The sequence below is a fragment of the Pteropus medius genome, unplaced genomic scaffold (genome assembly GCF_902729225.1).
Source record: "Pteropus medius unplaced genomic scaffold, Ma_sr-lr_union100, whole genome shotgun sequence".
In the NCBI taxonomy this organism is placed as follows: Eukaryota; Metazoa; Chordata; class Mammalia; order Chiroptera; family Pteropodidae; genus Pteropus; species Pteropus medius.
The window spans coordinates 31,874,153-31,886,265 of record NW_024340849.1 but is presented as its reverse complement, the minus strand read 5'-3'; the positions used below and the strand labels follow the sequence as shown (position 1 = coordinate 31,886,265).

Here is a 12,113-nt window from a genome sequence, read left to right as displayed (position 1 = left end):
TTTGGGCAACTGACTAGATCTCAGTGTCCTCATCTAAAAAAGGCAACATTACACTAGATGTTCTCTAAAGCCCCTTTTACTCTAAATTTTCCAAGCATAAAACCCAAAAATAATAAACTCCATTCAGACAAGAGAAGGAGGCTCATCATCATGAGAAAACCAAGAAAGTGCAAGGCTTAATGACTCAATTTTAAGATAAGCTATCTCTGAACAGTCATGATATTCTTGGAAAATGAATGCCAAATGAAAACACTGAAAATGACAACTAATTTTCTGGGCCCTGTTCTACTTCCTCAAGATAGTACAAAATGATGAGCAAAATGTATTGTTTACTACCTCCTTTCCTATTTTTTATGTAAACTAGAACTTGCTCAAATTACAAATGAGCACAAAGTAAATAAAACCAGTAGAGAAGCAGAGTAAAATAACACTTTTCCTGTCACCTTCAATTCATATTGGAGGAACAGAAATCCAGGTTTCATATAAGCATTACTTTATTTTTAAGAGCATGTTTATACTCTCTCTAGAAAGCAGTCCTATAATTAGATTTAACTTGTTTAGGCTTGAATTTATGATACTGGGTCACAAACACCACACGTTTTTACTACGTTTTTACTCTTGAGTGGACTTTAAAAAAAGAAAAGAGACAAAGTGAAAAACAAAAAGAATAGCCAACCAAAACTATGGGAAAATGTTTAATAAAAGCCAAACTAACATTAGCAATTCTACCTAAACCAAGATCTCAATTCAACTGAAATTATGCAGGAAAAAAAAACCATCAAGTAGATTACTAACACCAATTTGTTTACAACACCTTGTATCACTTAACCCTAAAGGTATACAAGAAACTTCTTAGCAGGGAAGTATACATCTTTATATTTGTTCTACATCAAAATGTAAAAAGAAGACATCTTGAAGTAGCAGAACTAAGCCAAAGGTCAAACCAAGGCCAATATTGTTTCTCAGACTTCAGAAAACAGTACTGACCTAAGCAAGAATATGCTTGGTAAAAATGTATGCACATTACTGTGTGTCCTGAAACCAGAATTTTTTTTAACAAAATAGCTTTTGATTTTAATTAATGTACCTACTCATATAAAGAAAATTGTTCGACATCTTGAAACCAAGTCAAATTTAAGTAGCAAGAAAAAGATCTGGATAGAAAAAATTAATCGAAGTCAAATTTTCCTAAAACTTTCAAACTATCAGGTTACAACACTGTTAAGAAAATAAAATGATTACTGATGGCACCTGTGACAAAGGTGAACTATTTACCTAAATAATGCATCTTTGTTAGCTGTGGGAAGCTGTTATTTATGACAATACCTGCCAATAATGAATGCTCTCTCTCTCTCTTGATTTGAAAGCCAGTGGAGAAAAGGATCCTTGAAAATGAAAAAGACAACTAAAATAGATGATTTTGTTCTTTGTATCCTTGCACATCTCCTGACACCTCTACTCAGTGATACTCAGGTAAATGTGGCTGTCAAAAGCTGCTGAGTATCTACTGGGTGTAACGTGTCCCACTTGGAAAACTAGTACTTCAAATGGGTGCCAAAAGTCAAATGTAATGAGATAATAATTATCCCTGTTTATCAGACTTTGGGCTGATCCTGAGTAATAAAGCCTTTTACCTTAAAAAAAAAAAGAAGAAAGAAAGAAAGAAAGAGATAAAAAGAATGCATCTACTATTCACTAGATCAATGGAGAAAACTATCGGAAAGTGAGACACCAACCTCTCCAAATGGGAAATCTATTAGTTTATTTTAAATCATGTACAGCTAATTGAGTTACATTCCTTAGGTTAATGGTCCTCATGGGTTTAATCCCTAAAGATCAAAACCCATTAGGGCATGAAGCTGTGTTTAAATGCTAACAGGAAGAACATGATGTGTCAAAGTGCTGCTAGGCACACTAAACCAGCAGGAGAATGGTCTGATCGTCTGATTTCCAAATATCATAAAACTTAACCCATAAGTTAACCCACACTCAAGTAACTATGTGCCTAATATCATTAATATAAAATGTGATGTCTTATTGGCAAGCTAATAAATTAGAGGAAACCCTTGTCTAAAATTTCTATTTCAACTTACAAGAAACTACATCTCAGAAAACAAATAGAGAAATCTTTCCCAGCCTTGCCCTCTGGTCTCAACACAACTCAGAAATACACTAAAAACTAACATTGCTTAATTAAAATCATGCCATGTGTTCTCTAATTTAATCTGCGATTTGCTTCTGCATTGTGAGACATAAATTTAACTTATTTATCAGTTCTACTTTCCAGGGGAAGAAAAACCACAACTTAAGAAAAAAAAAAAAACCCTTTAAAAATCAACAGTTTGCAACAGCTTCTAGGCATCCTATCCTGGGTTTATGAGGAAAGAAATTTATGAACTTGCCTCATTCTCAACTTAAGAAAACTAAGCAGTGCACTTGCTATTATTTGGTCTCCCCGCCCCTTTCCACATCCAGCTTTGTTCAGTGAAAGCACGGTAAGTATCCAAGACAAAGATTATGTGCCAGAATACAGTGATTTGGAAAGTTTTCCTGAGCTATGAAAGACTCAAACACAACATCTCTCTGATCCTGTGATCACATTCCTAACCGTTATGACACACTGCCACATTTTCCTTAACAAAAGGTAAGCCAAGTGAAGAGCCGATATTGAGGGAAATCATGTTGGTTAGGCATTCTGGCACGAAGTTATAAATATAAGACTGAGCTAAGAAAGAGGAGCTAGAAGTACAATTTGGGGAGACATTCATATCAAAGTAAAAGTGGGAACTATGGTGATAAATTACCACAGGAAAAATTATCTAGAAAGGAGATAAAGTGAAGTTCAGATGCGGATGTGGAGACAGACCACAAATAGGAGACACACAGATAAAAGACCACAAGATAAATTAGTCTGAGCTTGAACACATTGAAGGAAGAAGGGGAAACCGTCAACCATGTCAAATGCTGAAGAGGCTAAAAACAAAAACTAAGAAACAATAGCTTAAAAAAAAACAAAAAACAGATATTCAGTGAATACTCTGCCAGGCATCCTGAGAAGAGCTTTACATACACTAACCTATTTAATCCTTACAAGTAACCCTATAGGGTAGGTACTAATATTATTCCCATTTCACAGATAAAGAAATTGAAGCATGGAGTTAACTTGCTCAAGATCACATAGTTACTAACAAGTGGTAGAGCCACAAACCCATAGTTTGTCTCCAGCGTTTAGCTCTTTACCACCACACCATTACACCTCTTAAAAACGCTACTAGCAGGAGGTCATGGCCCATCTTTAAAAGAACAGTTTGGGGAAAGTAATGGAAACAAAAGGAAAATAGTTGAGTTAACTAGATAGTGACAAAATGAAAGCGGTTAAATTTCAGAAAAACTAAGTGAGAACAAGGTCAAAGGAAGTTTTTTTGGAACAAGATGGACCTGACCATGACCATGGCCTGAGTAAGGGAGGAAAGAGTAAACTTCAATTTAAGGCACTAACAAAGTAAATGGAAGGAGGGAAAGAAAATATTTCCATTGATAGGACAGTATAAGCAGAGGCTCTGAGGTGCACGGGTACAGCACATATCCAGGGCCTAACAATCCAACAGAGTAGAATTGGGTAGCGATGGAAAATAAGTTGCAAAGGTCCAAGCAGATGGGTGGTTTGAAAAAAAAAAAAATCAGAAAGGAGGGGGCGAGGACTAGAGGGCATTGTGAAGATTAGAAAATGTTTACAAGGTGAGAAAGTGCCAGAAGTGAAGGCTGGGAGGACTGTGGTCTGGAAAGGTGCAAGGGAGAACAGGCCACAGCTATGAGGGCACCCAGGGCATGTACATGCAGGTGAAGATGGAAGACAAGGACTTGACTTCCCAATGATCACCACAGGGACATGAGTGGGGGACAGTAGAGTGGGAACATTCTGAACTGAGTACTAACTGCTAAAATTACCCCAGGGTGCAGAATGCTGGGGGCCATAGGTTTCTAGAGAGAAATGAATTAACATTTACTGAGTACCTAAATTGGTCAAGCACTGAGTTAAATGCCATATATAAATACGTGCAAATATACACATATAAAATTATATTTGATTTAATGTTAATAACCACCTATGTGCAGCAGTTTGAATGGGGGCCCCAAAAAAGATATGTGCATATCCTCATTCCCAGACCCCATGAATGTTATCTCATTTGGAAAAGAAGTCTTTGCAGATAGAATTAAGGATCTTGAGATGAGAAGATCATCCTGGATTATCTGAGTGGGCCCTAAATCCAATGACAAGAGCTCAGAAAAGAGAAAGGCAGAGGGAGATTTTACACATACACACACACTCACACACACAAGAAAGCAATGTGAAGATGGAGGCAGAAATTGAAGTGATGTGGCCACCAGCCCAAGAAGCCAAAGAATGCCAAAAGGCACCTGAACCTGGAGGCAAGGAAGGATTCTTTTCTAGAGCCTTTAGAAGCAGCGTGGCCCTACCAACACCTTGATTTCAGACTTCTGGGCTCTAGAACTGTGAGATGATAAATTTCTGTGGTTTTGAGCCATTCAGTATGTGGTAATGTGTATAGCAGCCCTAATAAACTAATACAGCACCCCAGGATATAGCTACAACTTTCCCCATTATAAGATCAAAAATCAAACTCAGAATTAAATGACATAGGTAAAATTAAAAAATCAGGATTCAAGCACAGGTCTGAATGACTCGATGGGCAGCAAGTTAGAAAAAGCAATTGTTGAAAGTCATAGAGAAGAGGGAGGGACAAAGAAAAAGAAAAATCTTCAATGTAAAAAGTTATGAGGGAAGTGACAATAGGAGGGATAAGCCAGTTTCCAACTAATGCAAGGGACAGGAGGAAGTCAGAGGGGCACTTAAAAGCTACAGGAGAGAAAATGGTTTCCCATATTATCTACACATTTTATAAGGAAATAAACAATATGAAAAAGGCAAATAATGCTTACACATACCATTTAACTTACAGATATCTGAACCAGGTATCTCTGAATTTCTAAGAACTCACAATAATTTTTTTAAATATTTATTTCAGATGCTTAAAGGTTTTCTTCTTTCCACATCTAGCCCCTTGTTCCAGAAATTCCCAGAAATTACTCATCCAAACTGATAAAGCTAAATATATTATCTCCAATAATAATGTTATAAATCCCAGGATTAGGCCAAGGTCACACTATATATGACATATAGTTCATACTTTGCCTAAGACCAAAGTATTGTTTAGGTTAAAAACAAAAAAATGACAAACTTCTAGGCTGTGCCAGGTTATAACACAAGTGATTCACTTTATGTCCAAGTACTATTTAAACAGTGTATCTTACCATGGTGATAACTATTCAAAGCCAGGTATGGGCTCAAGGTAATCTGCAGTACAAATAATTACCAACCTATAATATCCTCCACCCCATCTTTCAAGTGAGTCATAGGCTGACTAATGAATAAAGAGAGTGAAAGAATTGTGTGTTCAGAATCCCATTTTATCAAGCAATCATATACAGTGCTCATATATGGTACAGATCTAGTTTAGACCTCAGCCAACAGCTCAAGCTTTGCTGATAGACACTAAAAATTAACAAGAAATTCTCTACAACAGGTGCTTTACCACTTCCACTCCGCAATTTAACAGTTTTAAATTATTTTTGAAGATTATTTGTGTTTGAATACTGATCAAATTTAAATATTTTTAAATAAAATGTGACTTTCCAATGATCTTATTAAAGATGTTCAGGGTGGAGATATGAATTTAACGTTTATTGAATACCTACCATTTGCCAAGCTATACCAGAAACTAAGGGGCCGTGGGGGTTCCTCTGTAAAAATCAAAACTCTGAAGAAGCAAAAACCGCCTAAAACATCAGAATTACTTTTGCAACAACCAGATCACCAGTTCAAGGTAGTTTGAACTTAGCTGATAATTCAAAAAAATAGACCCTGAACCTAGAAATATGAAAACTATCTAACACAAGATAGCTATCAGCACTGCCATTTCTTCATTTACTATTATTCACTTAAAATAAATGCATAGCTTCTTTAAAGCATGACAGGAGCCCCAAAAGTTAAGAGTTATAAACCACACTGGAGAAAAGTAAAATTGGAAAGAAGTGAGGGAATCAAGAAAGGAAGAATGCAGGCAATAACATAGAGGTTTAAAATCAAATCAGTAGGGAAATTTACTTAATGAAATTACAGACGAAAAGATCAAACCATAAACAAACATCACTCCCCGGAAACATTATATAATTATGGAAAAATAATGATTTCGGAGTGCATAAGGTGAATGTGAAATGAATCTTGATCCCCTTAAGAATTATCTCATGAGAAAAAATAAAAGTGAGATCAATCCGAATTATATGTTTTACAATCATCACCAATTTCCATGTGTTTCCACAATTAAAATACCTTTTACAATTTCGATTTACTTATTCATGAAAGGAAAATAACTATAAAACAAGCAGGAGAGAAAGGACACTGAGTGGGAAATGAATTTCAAAGATTTCCAAAGCAAAAAAATATTTTCAAATCAATAAACAAGGCATCTTATAATTCTGTATCATAGGTCTCCTGATTCAAATGAAAATAAGGTCTAATTTTTCCTTTTCTGAGTTAAACTGGAAATAGCACTATAATTAGAAATGGCAATTTCTGAGCAATTAACTTAATTAACAGGAAGGCAATCTATATAACATGGTTTTAGTAAAGTTATAGTAAGACTAGCAAGCCTCGAATATTTAAAACATGAGATATTTCAGTCAAAATATGTACATTAACAAACCTCATATAGCCACTTAACTATAAAGATATTACAAAATGACTTTTCTATATGAAAAAACCCAAATGCTATATGAAATTTTGGGGAGTTTTTTCTTTGTTTGTTTTTAATTGAAGTATAATTGACATACATTATATTAGTTTCAGGTGTACAACATGATTCAACATTTGTATATATTACAAAACGATTGCCATACTAAGTCTAGGTACCACCTATTATACAGTTACAAATTTTTCTTGTAATAAAAACTTTTAAGATTTACTTTCTTGGCAAACTGGAAATAGCACTATAATTAGAAACGGCAATTTCTAATTTGGATAAATACATGGACATAGAATTTCATGAGCATCTTTTCACATGCCTGTTGGCCATTTGAATGTTCTCTTTGTAAAATCATCTGTTCAGATCCTCTACCCATTTTTAAATCAAATTGTTTCTTTATTATTGTTGCAGAAGTTCTTTATATATTTTGAATATTAACTCCTTATCAGATATATAATTTGCAATATCTTCTCCCATTCAGTAGATTGCCCTTTCATTTTGTTGATTTCCTTTTCTATGCAGATTTTTAGTTTGAAGTAGTCCCATTTATTTTTGCTTTTGTTGCCATAAAAATATAGTTAAGACCAATGTCAAGGAGCTTACTGCCTGTTTTCTTCCAGGACTTTTATGATTTCAGGTCTTACATTTAAGTAATCCATTTTGAGTTAATTTTTGTGTATGGTATAAGATAGCCATCCAGTTTCATTCTTTGCATGTGGCTATCCAGTTTTCCCAACACCATTTATTGAAAAGATTGTCCTTTCCCCCACTGTATATTCTTACCTCCTTCATCATAAATTAACTGACCATATATGCATGGGTTTATTTCTGGGCTCTCTATTCTATCCTATTGATCTATGTGTCTGTTTTTATGCCAATACTATATTATTTTGCTTACTACCATTTGTAATATAGTTTGAAATCTGGAAGCATGATGCCTCCAGCTTTGCTCTTCTTTCTCAAGATTGCTCTGGTTGTTTGGGACTTTTGAGCTTCCAATTTTTAGGATTGTTTGTTCTATTTCTGTGAAAAAAGCCATTAAAGTTTCAAAAGAGATTGCATTGAATCTGTCGATCCCTTTGGGTACTATGGACATTTTAACATTTTATTTCTTCTAATCTATGAGCACAAAACATCTTTCCATTTATTTGTCTTCGACTTCTTTCATCAATGTCATAGTTTTCAGTGTACAGGTCTTTCACCTCCTTGGTTAAATTCCTAGGTATTTTATTCTTTTTGATACAATTGTGAGATTTTCTTAATTTTTCTGACGGTTCAGTTTTAATGTATAAAAACACAACAGATTTTTGCATATTGATTTTGTACCCTGCAACTTTACTGAATTCATTTATTAGTTTTAACAGTTTTTTGGTAGAATCTGTAGTTTTCTGCATACAAAATTATGTTATCCACAAATGGTGATAGTTTTACATCTTCCTTTCCAATTTGGATGCTTTTCTTTCTTTCTCCTGCCTAATTGCTCTGGCTAAGACTTCCAATACTATGTTAAAACAAAAATAGAAAGAGTGGGCATCCTTGTCTTGTTCCTGATTTTAAAGGAAAAGCTTTCAGTGTTTTCACTGTTGAGTATAATGTTAGCTAGCAGCATGTCATATATGGCCTTTATTATGTTCAGGTATGTTCAGTCTACACCCACTTGGTCAAAAGGTTTATCATAAAGGGATGTGGATTTTATCAAATGCTTTTTCTGTATCGATTGAAATGATTTTTATGTAATTTTGTAATGTGGTATATCACACTGATTGATCTGCAGATGTTGAACCATCCCTAGAATAAATCCCCCTTGATCATGGTGTATGATCCTTTTACTGTATTGTTGAATTTGGTTTGCCAATATTTTACTGAGGATTTGTGTATCTGTATTAATCAGAGATATTGTCTTGTAATTTTCTCTTTTTGTGGTGTTTTGTGGGTTATTGTGGTGCTCCCTCTTCTTCAATGTTTTAAGAGAATTTGAGAAGGCTAGGTATCAAATCTTCTTTGAATACTTGATAGAATTCACCAGTGAAGTCATCTTGTCCTGGACTTTTGATTTTTGAATATTGATTCAATCTCCTTACTAGTAATCAGTCTATTCAGATTTTCTATTTCTTCATGATTCAATTTTGGAAGATTCCATAACTGTTCCTAGTAGTCTCTTATGATCTTTTATATTTCTTTGGTATCAGTTGTAATTTCTCCTTTCGTGTCTGCTCTTGTTTACTTGAGTCCCCTTTTTTTCTTGGTGAGTCTAGCTAAAGGTTTGTCAATTTTGTTTATCTTTTCAAAGAACATTCTTTAAGCTATCTTTCCTATTTTAACTGAGGAGGGGTTTTGCTGTAGCTTAAACCAAACTCTACCAAGTTCTGCTATAATCAAAAGCAAGTATGCCCATGAAACATAACAAATCAAGTTGGTCCAACATAGGATTTACATGCTAGAGAAAAATAAAATAGGGTGCTATTTTATTTATTCCGGTTATTACTAGGTATTTTTACCTCATTTCGTGGTCCCAAGAAATGAGGTAAAAATACCTAGTAATAACCGGAATAAACTCAATTTTCCAATGGCATGTTAATGGCATTGTAGGCAATTTCAATAAAAACCTACTTTCAACCTTCAATTGACCTCATCTTCAACTCAAATCACAATATTACTGATATATTATTCACTTTATTACCCTGATAAAAGACAGAAAATGGAAAGAAAAGGTCTTTTAAATATTAAATCACTGTGTCCTCTAAAAATTAAGGAAAAAAAACCAGATTCAAAGGGAAAATGGAAATAAAAAGAGAAAAAAGAGAGATGAAAGAAATGACAAGGACAGCTGTTCTGATAAACTGCAGTCTGAGGCAGTGGTGACAACAGTCGGCTTGGGAGGAGGCCAGGAAAATTGACCAAAAGGAGAACACTGTAAACACACAAAGCCTGAGGGGCTCTTGACTTTCTAAGAACTCTGAAACATGACCTAGGAAATCCAAGCTCTAGAAAAATCACTCTGCAATGCACCTCCTTCCACTTGTCTCACCTTAGCTACCCACCCACCTCCATGTTTTTATCTAGGTTAAAACAAACATGAAAGGCAGGCTTGAAAGAGAAAGCGAGTCACAAAATGAAGTGTGGGTGGAAAAAGAGACAGGTGGAGGCATCTTTTCCAGACAGCAGGTTTGAAACCCTCAGCTCGAAAACATGTAATGAAAGGAGTAATTATAAGGCCACGTATTTCATTCTTTGCAGCTCAGTTAGAATGGTTTGGTTTCTTGGACAATGAGCAGAAAATCTGCCTTCTTGAAATTACTCTCATTGTATTTGAAGCTATGCAAAAAAAGTTTCATCTCTCCTCTATATGGCATCCTTTTAAGCTGAAGAAGAGAGAGCTCATATTTCCCCCCAAATATTTAATTTTCCAGGGGAACAATAATTAGTTCCTTCAACTCAAGCACAATGTAGTAAGATACTCCAAGGTGTACATTTCACTTATTCCAAAAAGTGTCCATTTCAGCTCCTTCAATAGTAATGTGTGACTTTTGGCAAGTGACTATATTTGGGAGCCTGTCTTTCCTTCTCTTTCTTTACAAGGTTATCCTGCTAGCACGGGGTTGGAGGAATGGTAGGGACACCTGCATGGAGCTCCAACAATGGACAAAACGGTGGGCTTTCTTTGGCATTTTGCTCCTAGGGTTTCTCTGCACACAGCTTTGGCTCCAGAGACACGGGCCTGTGTCCAAGGTTCCCACGGCCCTGGACCCTTGGCCAGAGGAGCACATGTAGGGGCTCTGGTGGGGAGAGAAGCAGCCACAGCTGAGACCACCAGAGACCAAGACCTACAGCACAAACACCTTGAGAAACCTTATAGTACCTCCTGCGATAAACAGGCTGGTCCCAGGGTGAGTGAGAAAATTACCTACCCTTTATAACCCTGGCTCAAGAGGAAAATGTACTCTGTTCCCAAATTCCACACAGTATTTGGAATACCTACCATATATGGAGACTACAAACCTAGATTAGGAGTTTTTCTTTTAAAAGTATCCACAGACATGGCTATTTTACCTTTAATAAACATTAAAAGGCAGTAATGATAAACACGGCTGCAGAATAAATACATCAGTATTTCATTCACCAGTATTTCATTGTTCGATACACCTCAAATTTATTCAAAAAAGAATAACATGGAGAATGGTATTTAGCATTGTCAGATTTTAATGAACCAACTTTCCCTTAAAAAATACCTCATTTCCCACAAGGCCAGAGGATTTAGATTCACTTGTGCTGAAACAACACATCTGAGTTACATATGCTGCTCAAGAATGGCAATCTGAGTGTTGTAGGCAGTTTCTAAGAAGGACTCCCCATCCCTCTGGGTGTAGAATGAACCTAGTGACTCTTTTCTGATAAAGAAAATATGGCAAAGAAAATATGGAGCGGCCCATGTGTCAAGGAACTGACTGAATCCTCCAGCCAACAACCTTGAAGAATTGAAGTCCTCAGTCCGACAACCCTCAAAATCATGTGGGTCAACTTGGAAGCAGATCCTCCTCCAATGGAGCCTTCAGCCACAGCCCTGACCAATACTTTGTAGCCTAGTAAGAGACATTGAACCAGGGGCACCCAGACGAACCACGTCCAGATTCCTGGCCCACAGAAACTATGAGATAATACATATTTATTGTTTTAAGTCCTTAAATTTGGAGGTAATTTGTTACAGAGTCTAAATAGATAACTACTACTCTAACCAATCTTGGCATTTTCTCCATTGCTCCTAATCTCTTCCATATTCTCCCAAACTAACATCCAACATCAGAAGAGCATTGATGAGTCAGCTGGTGAGAGAACAAACTGGAGCTGCCATATCAAAGGAAGTAATTTAATCAGGAACATTCAGTCAATCAACAATTCTCTCCTAAGTCTTCTGAATGTGCTAAGGGAAAAATCAAATCTCTTAACCCAGTCTAGGAAACAGTTCACTCTATACTAAGATCTGTTCACATAAACAGAGCCCCTCACTTTAACAGATAACTCAGTCACCCACTAAATCAGATATGAACTCCCTCAACTTCCCTCTCCATATACATCTATCTAATTTTTGCTATCATAAACATCTTTATCTCCTCCTCTCCCATCTCAAAATTAATTTACCTACACATTTGATCTCACTCCCTCTACCCAGTCTCCCTGATTCCAATCTTGCTCCCTTCGATGCGTTCATACTTGTATAGCCTAAATATTTCTACGATGCAAATCTGATCATGTCACTCTCCCACTTAAAATTTAAGCTCATTGGTTTGACAC

The 12,113-nt window shown here is 35.8% G+C and overlaps 1 protein-coding gene across 2 annotated transcripts in view; it reads right to left on the bottom strand.

The window, feature by feature from the left end:
- The window catches only part of B4GALT6 (beta-1,4-galactosyltransferase 6), a 58,896-nt gene that overhangs the window by 41,521 nt on the left and 5,262 nt on the right, over nt 1–12,113 (bottom strand). The window lies entirely within an intron of this gene.